Here is a 20,269-nt window from a genome sequence, read left to right on the forward strand (position 1 = left end):
CCTCTATCTAGCCCATAACTGTTTAAAGTCAGGAAGCAGTGGGTGTGCTCAAAACAACATATAAAGATAAAGATTTTCAGTGCCAGAATCGTGAATGCATTTTGGGGGGAAATGGGGAGGGTGTTCCAGCCTGAAAGAGATGAGAACATACATTAGCCTAGAAAGTGTGCTAGTGTTATGCAATGGTACGGCAGTGAGTTGGCTGATTTCGAAAAATATATCTTTAAATGGTGAAAAGAGGGCTTTGAGAAACTGCAGAGAAACAGAATGCATAACTATTATTACTGTTTGTTATTTGTCTTGACCAAAGGTCTAATGCAGGATAAGTGCCTTACTGCACTATGAACACACGCACAGGAAGACCTGGTCCCTTCTTACAATAGTATTTACTGAATATTGTGGCCCGGACTCCTGGGTTTGGCACAATTCCACTGTAGGGCACTTTTGTGCTCCCTGGATTCTAGAGCCATGCGAGTGCAGGCTCAGTTTCTAGGGTAGGGTAGAGCTACAGGAATTTGCTTGGTGACACCAACTCTAAGGGGACAATTCAGCTGAATTGCTGAATGTTGTCTCATTGTTTTCCCATTGTGCTCCCATGTCTGTCTTGTCTCTTATCTTAGACTGTAAGCTCTTTCAGGCAAGGACTAACTTTTTGTTAGGCGTTTGTACAGCTCCTAGCACAATGAGGTCATGGTCCATGACTTGGGCTCCTAGGCACTAACTAACAGTATTAATATTGATAATAATAATAATAATTACTAATTAATAATAAAATCCTTCTGCCAGGTGCCAATGGCAGCAACAAGGACCTGGTTTCTGTAGGTCCTTTTCTAGAATCAGAACAATGACTTGAGCCCTAACCAGAGCTGTACTCTTATTTCCGGTTCTGGGAAATTAAAATAGAACATTCCCGGTCAGCTTTCCAGGTGGTTCTTCCCCACTGACAGGCATGCTGGAGACTGTGGGAACATGGAACCACAAATACCTTTTTATTTGCAGGAAAAGGGGGGGGGGGAAACTAAACAAAAGAAACACAATAACCAAATGAATATATTTACATACACTCAAAGGAGCAAAACTCAGTCAGTGTATGAGGAGTGTGGCCAACACCCCAGTTCCAATGTATTAATTGTTCAGCTTGTTGAGGTTCAGAACTTAGTCATACAAGAAACCCCATCCATCTAAGACCCCACTCATGGATCCAATTAGACTCTATGATAGTCAGGATGTCTGTCCTCTGCCGATCTGCTACAGTTCAATGAAGTCTTCACCAGCCAATTCTGCTCCAATTTGCAGCTACCTGGTCCCTTTCCCTGACATCAGCTCCACTGCAGCTGGTCCCTCAGGCCACACTGTGAAGTCAGATGTGTGGTACCACCACTGGGTCCGGGTGGTCCGGTCCCAGGGAATCACTCCACAGATGGTTCAGAATCTGCAGGTGAAGATCCCAGAGCACCACAAAACCTTTGGGCAGACTGCCTGCCTGCTCCCTGGGATAGAGCTCCTAATCACTAGAACAGATACTTCAGCCTCTCTTTGTTGATTTTAAATCCCATTCCCAAACCAGAGTCCACTCCCTGAGCAGACCTCCATCCCTTAAGCCTTTTAGCCATGGAGCTTACAATAAATAATAACAATAATAATGAAATCTCTGTGGGTTCAATACTGCCACGGTGGTGAATAGTACCTTACTGCACAATTAGTGCTATTGAAATCCATAGGACTGTGTGTGTTACAAGTCACTATTCAATGTAACAAATGGTGGCCTTATATAGATTTTTCCCATTATTCTCTGCCCATTATTCCTTGTTATTAATCTAGCTTCATGCATCAAGATGAAACTTATATAAGGAGGGGGTGTAGTTTAGTGGTTAGAGCCACTATCCCATTCTGTTCCTTTCATTAACTCACTGTATTTCACTTTCATCCATTTGTAAAATGGAGAGTATTAATATGGAGCCACAGAAGGCTCAAGTTGTTAATGTTTGTATAGCACTTTGTGAGCCTTGGATGGAAAGCACTATAGACGGTCAGAACATTATTAGTAGTGTGTTATATATTTAGATGTGCCTCTCACATCAGAAATATATGGCTGCAACTCATAAAAAGGCAACAGCAGGGCATGCATCAGGGTCTTTTTCCTGTTTGCTTTATGGTTTCAGTTATTTCTGGGACGTGAGGAGCACTGGAATGTGATGTCACTATGCAAACAGAAAGAATGGTGTCGTCAGGGCTTGGTGGGTGGAGATAAGATGTTTTATTCCCTGGGAAGGGGAGAGGAGAAAAGGAAAAACTTAGTTCAGATAAAGAAACATAATGGAACTGTCAATAGTCACAAAGGGAAAGAAAAACCGCTGCCCCCATGCAAACTGTTTGGGAAAACAGTCCACCGCCCTTAGCTAATTCCCCTGATTAAAACTGCATTAGCTCGTAGGTGTCAGGGACAGGCAGCTGTTTTCAAGGAAACCCTGGCTCCAAGAGGTCCTTCCTTGTAGGGCAGTAAGGCTGCTCTATCTGGAGGTAAATGTCAGGGAGACACGCAGCCTGCCGACGTTTGTCCTCTTTCTGACAGGCCCTGGCCAATGTCCTGCTGCTGAGGGTCGTGGTAATTTACGTCCCTTCTGTGTACATTAACTTATCTACAGTGGAGCTGGCTGGGCTTTTTCAGTCAGTCTGTCTCCTCCACAGGCTGTGAGACTTTCCTGACTGTGGGACTAAAAGTGGGAACTGGCTGCTCTGCTCCTGCCAAGTTCCTGAGCCGTACGAACAACAACAAACACAGCCAAGGAGCCAGGCTGCCTCATTCTGAGCCACAGCAGACATTGCTAGCTGTAGCATTAGCAGTGTGCCTAGCCTTCCTGCACTGCTATCCCCAGGGAGAGTAGGAGAGAAGGGGAAGGAAGGCTGCTGCTGGAAATTAGATACTTTGTCCCTTACTTTTTGCCTCATTTTTATTCTACTATTATGTAACAGCAAGAATAGTTATTTATTATTTGCAACTCCCTGGAGATTTCCCCTCCCTCCCCCCATTTATAATGAAGCAGTCTAAGTAGTGCCATTTCATATAGGATGCAGACATTTCCCAGTTTACTGGCAATTTTGGCGCCATAGCTTTAGAGGGTATTTTTCAGGATTACCTTTTTGAAGTATATTAGTAAATAGGTTGGCAATTAAGTTCCATTGTAAATTCACTGTTGGCATAAGCAAGCAAATATTCAATGATTGCATCGATAATTTGGCTCTACATTCTTAATGACACTTTCTTTACTGAGGCCAGAACTTTCCTCTCACATCCTTGGAGTGAATTTCAAACTATCCCTATATGCATAGAATTGAACTTATTCATTCCACCTACCTGGCATGCCAAGAGCTTTTTACTGAAGTTGAAATGTATGTGCACTACTAGAGTTAGACTCATGTTTAACATCATAATCCATTTGTTACTCACTGGGTGCTCACTGGAAAAAGAGATGGAAAAGATTATATCCACCACCAATACCTTCTTTTGCTGTATTGCACTAGATCTAGCTAAAGCTGTGGAAGTGAAAGGAGCCTTGCTAACGTTATTACGCTAATGGCTATGCCTGTTACCTGGCCTGTTCATGATAAAGCCCACTCGCACACAGGGAATCCACATATGATCACTCCCACTGAGACTCAAATAAATGGCGGGCAAGGTTGATTCTTGCCATACTGTCTATAACACATGTCACAAAAGCATAAGTAGAGCATCATTCCTATGGTGTTATCTAAAAATCATTAATTCACCATGGAGTTATGAGAGTGAAAAAAATAGTCAGGCTTCTGAAATCAGCAGCACCATACTCATCCGTCTGTTTAGTGCAAGGACAGCTTGGCCTGCTAGTACTGACCCCCTACCAGGTCACTTGTAAACTCCGTTCATCTTCCAACAAAACTGCCACAAGGAGTTAACACTTTTGCAAACATCTGAGAGTCTCATTTAAACAAATATCTCAATGACAGTTATGTTCCCCCTGCATTTTCAGTGGATGTTCTTTCAAGATATCATGTTATTTGTGTTGAGATTCCCAGACTATATCGGGCCTCCATCATGCAGGCTCTGAGATGGTTGAAGCGAGAGTCACGCCTTTCACTACCGACCTACAGACTAGCAGTCAGACATGGCTGTCGCTGCTCATTGGTTTTCTTTGTCTTCTTCTTCCATAGGTACCTGCTAGGCACCACTGAAAACAGTATTGTTGTGTTTTAAAGCCTTTGGCAATACAAACACAGTTTTCTGTCTTCCAGAAGAACTAGAACTATAATCAATGAGCATCTTTCTTCTTGATAAGGGCTGAAGATAATGAGCCATGTCAGTGACATGATACACTGTTCAAACTATTATGGATGTTGGCTTTACACATCTGGCATATTTCATTCACTGTTTCAGTCTAGTGATGTCTGAGTTTCTGGGAAATAGATGGCAGGTACAGATCTTGTTTCGATTGTCAGGAAAATTGTAGGTAATTTTGTCATTCTCCCAAGGCTTTCAATATCCTGTTTAGCTTATTAGCAAAAAAATAAGCTGCTCCTACCTGATGAGAGCACTTTGAATTTTCCCATCTCCTGGGTCAAATTAAGGCAATCAGGGCCCTTAGCACTCCCCATAAGGGGACCGCTATAACCCCATGACCTTGTTGTGGTCCCACCTCCTCTTTGGAACGGTCACAGATTTCAGAGTTAAGATGAATAGGGCAATTCTATTTCAGAGCTATTGCGTCATGCTGTTTGCAGACTTGGGCAAATGTCACTACATCTGTTATATCTGGGTTATATTTTCTTTGTATCCATGAAGCCTAGGAACATAATTTTATTTTTAAATCAAAGATGATATTCTACTCTTGCCAGATGACTCCACAAGCTGGGGGCCTGGGCACAGGTCTACAGTGCCTATGCCTTAATCTGGCCCTGCCTGTAGCTGGCACATTACAATTTATGTCATCACTCTTGCATGGTGAAAGTAGCTTGTTTTTTCTCCTGTATCAGGATCCCATTGAATATGTAAATAAATAATTAACTTTGGTCCAAGGAACTTCCAGTCCTGCAGCAGAACAGTTCAATAAGTCCTGAATTAAATAGTTCAAAGCTTCTCTTGTATTTTTTCCAGAGACTATGTCCCCCACTACACCCACAGTATTAATTTTTCTCCCATTTTCCTTGATAGCTTGGTTTATGCTCTTTTGGGGCCAACAGGAATCTTAATTAGCATTCAAACAGAATACTTCTCTTCACATTTCTTCACGGGAATAAAAACCGCTCATGGGTTAACCAAATGTGTTAGCCCTCAGCTCTTAGCAAGATAGATTAACAATAAGCACACTAAGTACAGAGGAATCAATTAGGAACTTCTCTGACAAATACCAGGGCCCTTTTCTAGGTATAACCACAAAGAACTATGGGTCAGTAAAAATGCATTCATTTAAAATAATTAGGGAACAGCAGGACCATGGTTGGTAACAAATACTATCACTATTGTAGGGTAATTATTTTTATTATTTAATAGGGGATGACTGATTTCCATGGCCCTAAATTCTTAATTGAATGCATTTTTCAGTATTTTCTGTGGGTGGCACATTCATTTGTAATGCAACCTAGCAGCTGTCCCATTTCTAAGATGCCTGGTCAAGTCCTATTTATTGCACAGAACAAGCTGCAGATAACTTTATCTTTTGTTGTTTTCTTCCATATCTGTGTAGCACAGGTTGAATAATATGTTTTTAATTGAATTTCCATGAAGATAAAAGTGGTGTAATTATTGGGGAGGGAGGAAGAATTTGCAAAACTCACCTGCATTTGATGAAGCCCCTAACGTTTGACACAAAGTCTGTGAAGCTTGCTAGCCTGCCAACTTCACTGAGTTTGCCCCCATCTTTACTGAAAATCCACTGCAGAATTATATAAATCTGTTATATTTCAGGTTCTGCTTATGTTTATGGCATCAAATCAGGCTCTCTCTACAGTGAGATTTGAAACCTTCTCAGCACTTTCCTAGCAAAAACTACATTTTGTTCTAAAAGTGCTTTAACATGGTGTCATATCTTAATATAAACTTTTGCACCTTGTCTAGACTAGTGAAAAAGTTGATTTCTCTACACATGAAAAACTTTTATTCTATTGGTGTTTCTGCTGAGGACCACATGGATGCTAAAGTCATGTAGCACGTCTCTCATTAAAAGCACTCCAAGTCATCATTCTCCTGTCTTACTGTGTTTAACTCAGGTTTTAATAGATCTACAGAGGGGCAAGAGCAGGGGGTGAAGGTAGTGAACATCCCTGGCCAGGAATGGAGGGAAATGATCAACTCAAAAACCAAATTAAATTAAATTTCCTTCTAGGAAAAACAAGCACATACCAAAGAAGGGGTTGAAGATGACTCTGGGCAACCATTGCTTAATTGGTCTTCTCTTTATATCAGTAGTGGAAGAGACTGCAAGAATGACTCTGTTTTCTCAGCAGACATCAAGCAATCCCTTTAGACTTAAACCAATAATCATTCCTCAATCACGGGCAATGATCATATGCATACAACACAGTCTCTCACAAAACTCAATGCAAATAAACGTTGCTAATAAAGACGAGATGAAAACTTTGAACTAGTTAACATCCTCCCAGCTTACATAGTCATTTACATTTATTTAAATTTACTTATCCCAAGACACCCAGAAGGTGGGTGTCTAGGGTTCATTGAATTGTTTGAATATAGAAAACAAGATTAAAGAAGGCGAATGCACAAGGCTAGCAGAATGCCATTATGGCACACAAGCAAAATTTTGCATTAGGATATAAACTGGCCATCAACAAGTTTAGGCTTGAAATTAGACGAAGGTTTCTAACCATCAGAGGAGTAAAGTTCTGGAACAGCCTTCCAAAGGAAGCATTGGGGTAAAAAAAAAACTTATTGGCTTCAAGACTGAGCTTGATAAGTTTATGGAGGGGATGGTATGATGAGACTGCCTACAATAGCATGCAGCCGATCTGCAACTGCTAGTAGTAAATATCTCCAACAGCTGGTGATAGGACACTAGATGGGGAGGGCTTTGAGTTACTACAAAGAATTCTTTCTCAGGGTGTCTGGCTGGTAGGTCTTGCCCACATGCTGAGTGTCCGATCACCATATTTGGGTTAAGGAAGGAATTTCCCCCCAGATCAGATTGGCAGAGACCTTGGGGGGGGGGGGGTTGCCTTCCTCTGCAGCATGGGGCACAGATCACTTGAAGGTTTAAACTAGTATAAATGGTGGATTCTCTGTAACTTGAAGTCTTTAAATCATGTGACCTGCAATGTGCATGAGGTCAGACTAGACGATCATGATGGTCCCTTCTGACCTTAAAGTCTATGCGGATGTGAATGATTTGCAATTAATGAGATGCTGAGGTGAGCCATGACTATATCCCTTGATCAGATCACTCACAAGGGAGTGCTGCAAGATTCTTAAAGAAAATGCAGTCATTCTCATTCTTTGATTCCTTCTTTTTATTTTCCCAGTGAAGCATACCCTGTTTCCCCGAAAATAAGACAGTGTCTTATATTAATTTTTGCTCCCAAAGATGCACTAGGTCTTATTTTCAGGGGATGTCTTATTTTTCAGAAATGAAAAATGCCTTATTATCGGTGGATGCCTTATTATCGGGGAGGTCTTATTATCGGGGGGATGCCTTATATTACAACGAGAGGCAAAACTGTAAGTAGGCCTTATTTTCGGAGGATGTCTTATTTTCGGGGAAACAGGGTAAGATTGTCAGACAAAACAGAGTCTCCTATTTTAAACCTTTTCATCTAGAAAGGAAAGCAATGAGGATTCTGAACATTCAAGAAGGAAAGAAAGCAAGGAACATTTGATTCAGCTTTTTTGATTTACTTCTGCAATGAGTTGCAATTTGTATCTACCTAGATCAGTGGGCCATGTTACACGCCTTTTAAAACGCATTAGAACCAGCTCCTCTGCTGGCATAAACTAGTGTAGTTTATGCCAGCAGAGGATTTACTTTACTTTAATGGATATATGCTGATTTACACCACCTGAGAATCTGGCCCAATCGTTTGTTTTTGTTTATTTTTTTTAATAAAGAAACTGGTTTTTACACAGAGTCAGTGACAAATAAAGCATCTGAAATGAGGGGGAAATATGTATTGTGTGCAGTGCAACATAAAAAAGAAAGTAACATTTCTGTCCCAAGTACTTTTATGTCAAGTTTCAGTCTTAAAAAAAAATATTAAAAAATCCATGAACTCCTTAAAAGGCAGCTCATAGTAGAAACCCTCCTTATAGTGACATTGCCAAGCCCTGTTATAATCTATGGGTAGCAGGGGAAATGAAGAAAAAAAATGACCCAAGGACTTTTGGTAAACTTGAATCTCTATGGGGCAAGGATGTGTCCCATGAAGCAGTCAGAAATCCAAGAACTCCCTCCCAGTACGTGCTCTTTGCCATCCTGGAGGCTGTGTCATTTCTTTGAAGCAGGCTATATTTTGATGGGCAAAACACCAGAGGGTGACGTAAACCTCAAAGGACGATTGCCTGGGTTCAGAACCAGCTTATTCTCAAAAAAATCTTAGAAAATCTTTAGAGCTGCTAATACTGCTTTGTCTGGTGGCAATGAAAACGAGAGATATTAGTCATAGAGCAACTGAATCAAAGGATTGTCACTGAGTTAGAGAAAATACTGATCCATACAGAGGTTTCTCATACTCAAACCTATTTATCCTATGTGTGTTTATATACACCGCTACCTTGATATAACGCGACCCGATATAACACAAATTCGGATATAACACGGTAAAGCAGTGCTCTGGGGGGGCGGGACTGCACACTCCGGTGGATCAAAGCAAGTTCAATATAATGCGGTTTCACCTATAACACGGTAAGACTTTTTGGCTCCCGAGGACAGCGTTATGTCGAGGTAGAAGTGTATTTGTTTTGGGAAGACTTCAGATATAAGCATCATGTTGATGGGCCCTACATAAGAATCTAGACAGACAGATCTGCCTATCTTTACTTTCACTACAGTACATTATAGATCAGCAGTTCTCAACGCATGGTCCATGGACCACTTTCTGGTGGTCCACAGAGAACTGGCTGATCACATGATTATAGCGCTTCTTGCTGTTAAATCACATTCAAGGACTGCAAAAATACATGAAATACTTCTTACATATCTCATGTAAGTCATCGTTGTTACCACAGGGATGTTATCCATGGGAAGAGAGGTGACTAGATGGCAGTGCTAGTCACATGGCTTTACTGATGCAAAATTTGTAACAAGATCTGGTCAAAATAATTAGATGACATTTTTTCCATTTAAAAATGCTGTTCCATCAAAAATTTCATTATAAAGGTTTCTCAGCTCCAGGATGGAATTTCTGGGCAGAGAGAGAGAGAGACCCAATGGTGGTAAGGCACTCGCTGCCTGATTCAGAACAGGGACTTGAAATTTGGTGTCCCACATCCAGATGAGTGCTCTAACTAGCCGGCTTTTGGATGTTCTGGGATGGATTTCTCCCTCTTTCCTTTTTTTTTTCCTCCCCCATGAGAACAGTCTCATTTTCATTCTGTATTAGAATAAAAACACATTTACCAACCACGGAATTTTTGGTGAAATGGAATTGTTGTAACCACTCATCCCAATAGTCACTTGATGCTTCTGAAATATGGCTTCTGTGGTAAATAGCACATAAAATGCTATCATTCAAAATGACTGCTTGCTATTATATTACAGTAGCACCTAAGGCCCTCAGACAAGATCAGGGCCCCATTGTGCTAGGCTCTGTACACACACTCACTGAGAGCAATTAGTGGTTAGCCTTTGCCCTTTAACATGAGGGTGATACCCCATGTAAGGCCAGATGTGTGCAGGCAAACTGGATTTGTGCAGGCAATGAAGTCAATAGGGCTTCACACAGCAGCCCTATCCCACCTTGTCTGACTGCAAGTCCGGGGATCATGTTAGTAATCTAATGTAACTGCGGATGTTCTTATCGTTTAGATAGAGACACAAAACAGACAGATAGAAGGAAAGAGAGTCTGAAGTAATTATTGAGAAATACCTTGTGTCCTGGGCTTTGGATATGGCCCTTAGGGCCTATCCCGTTTTATGTTAATGTTTTTTAACCATCTGTCTGCTAAATACACAAAAGCAGAGGAATAGGGAGTGGGGAAATTTATAGTTAATTTTTAAACATACAGTTTGATTTCAAGGGCAGAGAGGACCAGTAGGTTAGATGGGTGCTGGAATCGTGTCATAGACAATACTTCAACCAATCACCATTTTTGTACATGGACTGAGCAAAAATCTCACAGATGAAATGTACAACATTATGTCTTCAAATCCAAATAAACTGATCAAACCTTTTAAACTGACTCCAGTGACTTTAATTGGATGAATACAACAAGAAGCAAAATGACGACAAAAGTGAATCAAAGTAGCACAGTGAATAGGTCCTTATTTACAAACGGTATCTGGTCCCTTTCATTCTTTGGGTCAGTTTCTAACTCCAACTGCAACTCTTTCCAGTTGACAAATCTTGTGAAAACTGCCACCCAGAATGTTGTAGACCTTAAATGTGCACTAATCGCAAACAGTTGTCATAGTTTTTAAAGCTCTGCAGAAAGCTGGCTCTTAATTCTGTAGTGGATCAAACCAAAACTCTGGATCTGAACAGACCTAGATTTTTAGGGTGTTTGAAATCTAGATCCAAATGTTGTGCTTTTGGACCATCTCTAATTTTAACCAATAGCATTGCTGTATGCAAATGAACTAATCATCTTTTAGCTTCCCATCAGCAATTGGGCTGGGCAAGACAACATTCTGTTTGACCTCTGACATTCCCATAATTAACATTCTGTGTATCTTTGTTCTCATTGCATGGGGAGTTATGTATATAGTGTATGTGTTTAATATGGGTTTACTCAGAGACTACATTTCTCACAGTTCTAAAATGAAATATAAGGACCCAGATGGTAATAACGATGAATAAGATTACATAATAATTGAATAACAAGGCTGATATCTTTATAAGCACTCTTAGGTAATTCCTTGCAAACGAGAGGTCCATTATGTCTTAACCTGTTCTTTGTCACCACTGTTGTTCCACTGTCAAGGTAAAGTAAGGAATGTCCACAGACCTGTTATGACATTAATCATAGTCCTGTGAACAACAAATGCAACTAAATTGCAGCAATTAAGAACGTAGGAAACATTTGCGTTTTTGGAGGACTGTGGAGTAGTATGCTTTACACAGAAATCATAAGAGTTGTGTCAGAGCAGCAAGACAGGAGCTGCATATACAGCCTTCCTAAAATGGAAGAACACCTCAGGCAGAGGTACACCTGAAAGAGGCAGAATAGCCAGAGATGCCCTGAAGTCCACTAGGGACCTTACTATTGCTATTGATTTTGTGTGGAAGGAGCCTGGATACCACAGTGGTGGTATGCAGCAGTATAAAACCCTAATACAGATACAGTGTATAGTGTTCTGGCCTCTCCATGGTTACACTGAGTGTAAGTATTTTAAACACATATCCCAGCATCTACTTGTTGCATGAGAACCAGAAAAACTGCCCACTGCACAGCTGTGAACTGATTTTTCGTCATTAGAAATATGGATTGGCTAAAACTAAATCTTTGGTTCTGAATGTACTTGTGCCAAGAAGGCTGTGCTTGCATAAAAAATATTTTTAAATGATTAGATATTTGTTCAAGAGACGGGCCCAAGAATTAAAGTTCAGATCAAAATTCAAATCATAATTCAAGATTTCCCAAAGCAGAAGGATGTTCAGATTTATACTTTGGACAAATTATAAAAAGGGCCCAAGCCATAGCATTTTCATCTTCATGAGAATCACACTTTCCTAAAGTTCAGGAGGTTTTGGATCCAGTGGGCTGATCTCTAATGTATCAGAGTAAAAATAGTATCTGCAGTGACACTGCTAGGATAAATACTACAAGAACTATTGTACCTCCTGCTTCTGATCATAAATTGATCACCAGCTGCAATTGAAGTGTGTGGGTATCATTTTCTTACCCTGCTCCTTACCACCTACCAAAAATGACACACACTGTTATAAACCTGAAGGGTTGCTTACAATCATGAACCAACCTTTGTCTTTTCTTAATTTCATTTTGAAATGATAGGAGAGAAGGTTAATGAAAATTCTGTGCCCTTCTTCAGGAAACAGATGCTGTTGACATCAACAGCAGAACCAATGGCAGTTTCATGTAAGTGGTTCTGGTAAGACAGGAAGCAGCTAGGATGACCAGATGTCCCAATTTTATAGGGACAGTCCTGATATTTGGGGCTTTGTCTTATACAGGCGCCTATTTCTCTCCCCCCCCCTTCTGTCCCGATTTTTCACACTTGCTGTCTCGTCACTCTAGAAGCAGCGTTCTGAAGCCCTTCATGGTAAGTGACCTCAAAAGATCCCACCTGGCCAAGGAGAAACAGGCAGAGCTCCTGTGTCTCCCCAAGCTACTTAGCAGTGCTGCTTTAACTGCTGAAAGGAGGAGATGCTGTAGGGAGCCAGAGCCATTGCCAGGAAAGTGCCAGCTTATTCACCCCTCAACCCTGCTTGAAGAGATCTCCCATTGCAGCCCATTGACTTTTCCCTTCTCAATCCCTGCAGAGACCGCCCTAATAGCAAGTATTGTTTGGGGGGAAATGTATATTTCCAGGCTGATCACGGAAGTCAAATTGGATACCAAATTCCAGCAAGTGTTCTACACAGCCATTTGCCAGAAAACTTAACCCAACGGAAGTTAGTTGTCCCACCCTTGACTCCTCTAAATGGATCCAGCCAGCCCACTATTTATATGGCCCCTGTTACTGTATTATTTGAACACCTCACAATCTTTAAAACCCACAGAGATGCTACTGTGCACACCCTCAGCAAAAGAAGGGATTTGTGGACTGTGCTCTTGGGGTCATGGAAATGGTGTGCATGTTTTTACACACACACACACACATACACACACACACAGTCCTTGTACATTGGGCCTTTGCAAATTGGTCATGTTTCTGGCAGAAATAACACATGTGTACACGTGCACATGCATGTGAGGAACAGGAGACTGAGGGACAGAATATGAATGTATATTTACTTTGTTTTTGCAGTGTGTCTGTGCATCTCTTTGAGCCACCATTGCATGGTGATCCAGAATTTGGCATATAACATTCATTAGCTGGATATAGTAGGAGTTTATCAATAATGTATTGAATTACATGTAAATGTATGCTATGGTATCATCAGTGCTTTATATTTTTCTGTTTTCTTTATTATCCTTGGATGAACTGGGCAATTTTTAACAATGTAGCTGAAGACAAAGAGACAATTGCCCTTGTTTCTCAAAGCTTAAAACAAATCTAGAGAATAAGCCAGCACATAGCAGCAAGTGGCAATGGTGACAGCCTTCATGTGAGCCGCAGGTCAGATGGACCTGATTAGCAGAGAGACACTTCTCTCAGGCGTCCCAGCTTCAAGGACATGGCTAGCAATCTTTCTTTTCTGAGATTAAGCTGGCCCATTGCCACTGTAAATACAAAATCTCACTTACATGGTTGAAAGATTAAATATCTGATTAAAATTTCTGGCTGCTAATTTGTTGAACTTGGCCATGTGGACAATTCTGAGCGACACAATTTTCATAGGTGCCTATTGTTATTGCATGTAACTGAGAGAGGAGGTCACATTTCATCTGAAAATCAAAGAGGGGCATATAGTTTAGCCCATTTTCTAAAACTTGGGGGAAAGTATTGACAGCATGGTCAGGCTCATGCTCTGTCTTAAGGAAAGTCCCTATAGCAGTGTTATTCCATCTGATCAAACTGTAGATTGAATTTACTTTAACCACTTACACCCCCCTGTCTCAGGGATATGAACTATTCCACCCACTCTGTCTGAATTAAATCAGAGGAAGGATTTAATCAGAAAAATATGAATGCTATTGGGAAATATTTAAGAACACTTTACTAGATGCCCAAAAAGACACAGTTCTGTAACTGAGGAAGTAGGCTGTGCTGGTTAAAAAAATAATATGGTTTAGCAGGGAAGTGAAGGTAGCTGTAAGTGTGTGTGTGTGTATAAACAAACAGAAGAAAAGGGAAGTAGATATGAGTATAAATCAGAAGCTAGGAATTATAGAAAACTGATGAAGGAGGCCTAGGCATACAAGGAAAAATCTCTGATCAGCAGAGTTAAGGAAAATAAGGAGTTTTTAAAATATATTAGAAATAAAAAGAATCCTGACAATGGTATTGGTCCATTACTAGATGGAAATGGTAGAATTATCAATAATAATGCAGAAAAGGCAGAAGCGATCAATAAATGTTTCTCTTCTGTATTTGGGTAAAAACAGAGGATGCAGTCTCATCATAAGGTGATAACACTTCTTCCATTTCACTAGTATCTCTGGAGGATGTTAAACAGAAGCTACTAAAGTTAGACATTTTAAAATCAGCAGATGCAGATAACTTGCATCCAAGAGTTTTAATAGAATTGGCTGAGGAGCTTGCTGTATTGTTGATGATGATTTTCAATAAGTCTTGGAGCCCTGGGAAAGTTCCAGTCTTCTGAAAGAAAGCTAATGTTGTACCAATTTTTAAAAAGGGTAAATTGGAACCCGGTGGAGCAGGGAGGGCCCAGGTCCCCCTATCCTGGCCACCACCCATCCTTGGGTGGCAGCCCATTTCCACCCTGGTCACTAGGCCACACAGCCCCAAATAGGAGGGCTGCCTTATTGACTCTGGCTACTAGGCCATGCAGCCCTGGAAAGGGAGGCCTGCCTTATTGACTCTGGCCATTAGGCCATACTGACCCGAGTCATTTGGACTCAGCTATAGGGCTATAACATCCTCCCCTAGAGTGAACCAGCCCCACGACACAGCCTAACATCACTCCCAGGGCAAGATGGTGCAGCAGATACTGGACTCGATTAATCAAGAGCTAAAGGAAGGTAATGTAATTGAGCAAATCAAGATGGATATATGGAAAATCTGATCCTCTCAGACTAACTTGTTTTTATTTATTAGATTACAGGTTTGGTTCATAAAGGTAATAGTGTTGAGGCAATAACAGACTTCTGTAAGGCATTTGACTTGGTACCAAATGACATTTTGATTTAAGAAAAGGATGATATAAAATTAACGTGGCACCAACATCAAATGGATTAAAACCTGGCTAACTGCTAGGTCTCAATATGTAACTGTAAACAGGGAATCATCATCAAGTGGGTCTATTTCCAGTGGGTCCCACCGGGACCAGTTCTTGGCCCTGTGCTATTTATTGGGGACCTGGAAGAAAACATGAAATCATCATGCATAAAGTTTGCAGATAACACAAAAATTGGGGAAGTAGTAAACAATGAAGAGGACAGGTCAATGATTCAGAGCAATCTGGATCGCTTGGTAAACTGGATGCAAGCAAACAAAATGCATTTTAATACAGCTAAATGTATGGCTCTGGGAATAAGATTGTAGGCCATACTTACAGGCTAGGGGACTTGGTCCTGGAAAGCAGCAACTCTGAAAAAGATTTGGGGGTCACGGTGGATAATCAGCTGTGCAGAAGTTCCCAGTGTGACACTGTGACCGAAAGAGCTAATGTGATCCTCGGATGCATAAACAGGGGAATGATGAATAGGATTAGAGATGATTATTTCACCTCTGGATTTGGCACTGGTGTGAACGCTGCTGGAATACTGTGTCCAGTTCTGGTGCTCACAGTTCAAGAAGGATGTTGATAAATTTGAGAGGGTTCAGAGAAGAGCCACAAGAATGATTAAAGAATTAGAACACATGCCTAATAGTGATAGACTCAAGGAGTTCTATCTATTTAGCTTAACAAAGAGAAAGTTAGGGGGTGTCTTGATTAGTCTGTAAGAACCTACATGGAGAACAAATATTTAATAATGGGCTTTCTAATCCAGCAGAGAAAGGTATAACACAATCCAATGCCTGGAAATTGAAGCTAGACAAATTCAGACTGGAAATAAGGTGTACATTTTTAACAATGAGAGTAATTAATCATTGAAACCAAGGGTTGTGGTGGATTCTCCATTACTGACCATTTTAAAATCAAGATTGGATGTTTTTCTAAAAGCTCTGCTCTGGGAATTATTTTGAGGAAGTTCTATGGCGTGTGCTATACAGGCGGTCAGACTAAATGATCACAATCACAATGGTCTCTTCTGACATTAGAATATATGGATCTATGATGGTCTCAACTACATCACTGTGAAATCATACCAGAGGCAGAATTTAAAGATGTATAGCATGAACCTGCTATGGGACTTGACCCAAAGCTCACTGAAGTCAATGGAAAGATCCTTACTGACTTCAGTGGGATTTGGATCAGACCTATAGTGTGACTTCTCTTGCCAGACCCCATAAATAATTTAAACTGCAAAATTTACACTAGCAGAATAGTGGTAATCGTGACCCAAAGATGATATACCTAATGCCTATTTCTGAGGCTGGGCCTGACCCATTTCCCCAGTGGTTGTACCTATGGTTCTGCATGACACAAGGAGATGTAGAGTAGCATGCTCAATGTGGGGTCTGTAAGGAGGATCAGTGGGGTTGGGGCATGCTCAGTGGAAATGGAATGATCAGAGATTTGAGCGGCAACTCTCTTGCAAGTTCTACAGATCTTCACAGACTGCAAATGGTGATTTTGCTGTTTTTATTTTTAATGGCATGTAATACAGCCAAATCTGAATAAATTTTCACAGAGGGAGCAAAAGGCACCTCCCTAGCAGCAGAACTAACCCCCTGCCAAATTTCAAATGTTTGCTGCAAAAAGTGATTGGAATTTTTTTTATCTTGGGAAATATTAGGCAATCTTACTATAGGGGCCACTATTGTTCCTCCTATAATGAATCTTTATTATCCTGGCCTCATTTGACACAATGGGCTCGATCTTGTGTTCCACCCCACTCCTTAACAGCTGCTCCTATAAAGAATGAGAGCATAAAGCAGCCATATCTCCGCAACAGGCATAGAGCCAGCATAATAGTACACATTTGAGAAAATTGTGATCTGTCTATGTAGGTGCTTGTAAAGCTTCCCTCACTGCTGTATCTGAGAACTTCAATTTATTCAGTGACTTTTATCGAAAACCTACAGACTAGGTGGTAATAGACAAACCTCCCCTGACACCGCATTGCTCACTATGCATTAGCCACACCCAGCAAACTATCATGCTCTGATGGAGAATGTGACATGGTCCTCTCAGTCTAAGCCTGACTTTTCAGAATTATTTTTAGTGGTGCAACTGTCAGCATTCCTTTTAGACTTTCTTTTCATTGCAGCCTTCACAGGGACCAGAGCGGAGAGAATAATTCATAACAACCAAAAGTGACCTCTTTTTTTTTCCTGTTTGTTGCATATTCGTGATCAAGTTGTGGTTTCTTCATTTTTTTTATATTTCTTTACATTTTATACTGTGTGGATTGATCATGAAGACTCTAAACAACTCAGTCTGCGCTGCTCAATTTTGATTTGTCAGTAAAGACTTACGACATTGGTTCTGTTCACTTCAGCAAGTTCAGTGAGACTACCTAGGCTTAAAGGTAGGCGCATGCTTAAGTATGTTGCTGAACTGAGGCCTGGATGAGCGTGCAAGCACTTCCAGAGCAAACACTGAAATTTTCCCCAAAATTTGCTTTTCACAACTTTTTGTGCCAGTAATCTGCACTACTTGAATGTTCATAGAAAGCAAATGCACAAAGGGGCAAATACGGTCGGTCAAGCAAATTCATTTAGAAATTCCAATGAATATACATAGCAAATGTTTTGTATTATTCACCCAACTCTAATGGTTAGAGACAGTCATCTAACAAAAAGAACAGGAGTACTTGTGGCACCTTAGAGACTAACAAATTTATTAGAGCATAAGCTTTCGTGGACTACAGCCCACTTCTTCGGATGTCCACGAAAGCTTATGCTCTAATAAATTTGTTAGTCTCTAAGGTGCCACAAGTACTCCTGTTCTTCCTTTTGCGGATACAGACTAACACGGCTGCTACTCTGAAACCAGTCATCTAACAGAGACACACGTGTCAAGTTAAAAGGCAAGAAAACTTGTGAGTTTGCAGCTTTGATGAACAGTTCTCACTAGCTATAGCCCCCGCCCCCCACAATCCTTGAGAAATTACATGGGTAGCTGTGATGGACCCACACCCAACCCACAGTAACATTCTGCATTTTAAAAGGCAGAAAAAACAGACAGGAAACTTACTGAGGTTTACAGCACCCTCTACTGGAGGAATAAAGCATCAGTCTCAGGTAAAGTGTAATTTACAGGAGCAGCTGCTTTCTGTTCAGCTACCTAGCAGATGATATTACAACTCAGAGGCAAAAATACACGGAGAAGCTGAAACAAAAGAAAGATTAAGGGGTACATTTTTAGAAGCCTCCAATTCACACCTGACGTTTTGCACCTGCAATTCAATTGTTGATGCAAATATTAGTTACATCTGATTTCTTGCTTGTGGGTGCAAATCTGGTAGTTAGAAGACCACCTACTCAGATTTCTGTAGACACTTGAACTGTGGACACAATATTGGGGACAAATTCCACCTACAAACAGGGAGTCTGGGTCCCACCCAGGTGATAATATTCCTCTGTATGAGTTGCCCAAGGTCACACAGTAAATCAGTGAAAGAGCTTGAACATGTAACACAGATCCCCTGATCCCCAGTGCTCCACTTTAACCATAAAGAATGCTTCCAGAAGCAAACAAAAGAAAGCCCTATTGGCTTTACTTATACAGTAGATGCTGGTGCAAGCTCTCCTTCAATATAATGTTGAGTTATCATAACATTATTGTACTTCTATTTACATTACTGCTGAATAAAACATTTTTAATCCACTTTAGCAATAGCAATGTCATTTGCTATTATATTTAGCACAGCATTCCCCTTGCCTGGGACTAGTTGGCCAAGTCATCTTCTCTCTAGAAGTCTAGATCAACAATATAAGGTGAGGTGAAAAGCCTCCTGAATTCCTGCTGATTGATGTTCTGTGCACAGGTAGGGTGAAAATCTAAAATTCAAAGGAAGAGCAAAAAACAGACCCAGAATGATACGTCTAAGAAAACTATGCAGCTTGCTAGTCTTCAGATGTCATTGGCAGGCAGCCCATTACCTTTAAGAGTATTTAAAGTATGTTAACTACAGACTAAGAGAATATACTGTAAACACAACATAATAACTCTTTAATACAAGAGAGACGTTGTATTTACCTATCAGAGACATTTGATTATCAAGCAGCATTACACTGTGAAAGAAAAGCGCTCTAGCCCCTTCCAGTCTTGAATGCCAGCATACCTGCACAGAATAATGCAACGAAGTGGAATATTTTGCCTTTATTCTGTAATAATGCAAGCAATAGTTATCTCTAATGCTTTTCTTTTCACTTAACGTTTTTGATAATGAAAGGATGGTAATTAAAAATATAAACAGGCCTTTCACTTTGTTTTATACTTATCTTCTGCATGTGCTTGTAATAATCTGCCTTCTTGCCAACACCATCTTGTAAATGAGATTCATATCTCAAGGGTTTATCCTGGTTAAATAAACTGAATTCAATAAAACCCATCTTCAGATATTCCACATGTGAGAGTTATTACTACACTAACATGCTACTGTTGCTTCTGTTACCTAGTGTTACAGATGCATTAACATCTCTCCTTTGCTTGAGTTATGCTGCACTGTATATCTAAGATAAGAAAATGGAGTGTCTGGAGTCTGTTCAGTGTTATCGTATAACACACAGTGACTTTTTTATTGAAGGAGCTCCACGAGTCCCTCTGCTGCGATGCAGATTTTATTGAAACTAATTCAGAGGCAAAAATATTTAAAGATAAATGTTGAACTGAAAACAAAATAACTCATGATGTTATTCTCCCCCCTGCCTGCCGGTAATCCCCATGGTAATCCATCATATCGGGCTGCATAGCATTTCTTTACAATCAGAGCTCAAAGGTTACAGTAGTCTCAAATTTGTACCCAGCAAAGTTGGCATCAGTATTTTCTGCACACTGAAATTCTCTGCTGAATCTGTCTCCTTTCATTGTTCACCTTTGTGGGGCCTGAGATCTATGCTCCCACTCAATGTAAATGTCAGGGAAGAACAAATGACTACATTCAAGACCAACTGTATTTCTTTTGTTTTCTGTATAACTTCTTCCAGTCATCCATCTTGAATTTTCTATCTTGTTATACAGGACTATTAATATTTAGTTCCTCACAGCATAC

General features: G+C 40.5%; 1 long non-coding RNA gene across 1 annotated transcript; it reads right to left on the reverse strand.

The window, feature by feature from the left end:
* Nucleotides 1–967: 967 nt before the first annotated feature.
* On the reverse strand, nt 968–19,689 carry LOC135981696 (uncharacterized). The gene is made up of 3 exons (XR_010598832.1): nt 18,250–19,689; nt 3,356–3,458; nt 968–2,264 (listed from the first exon to the last, which is right to left on the reverse strand). It is a non-coding gene; the product is annotated as an uncharacterized LOC135981696 (long non-coding RNA).
* Nucleotides 19,690–20,269: the final 580 nt, after the last annotated feature.

The sequence above is a fragment of the Chrysemys picta genome, chromosome 2, assembly GCF_011386835.1.
Source record: "Chrysemys picta bellii isolate R12L10 chromosome 2, ASM1138683v2, whole genome shotgun sequence".
Taxonomy (NCBI): Eukaryota; Metazoa; Chordata; order Testudines; family Emydidae; genus Chrysemys; species Chrysemys picta.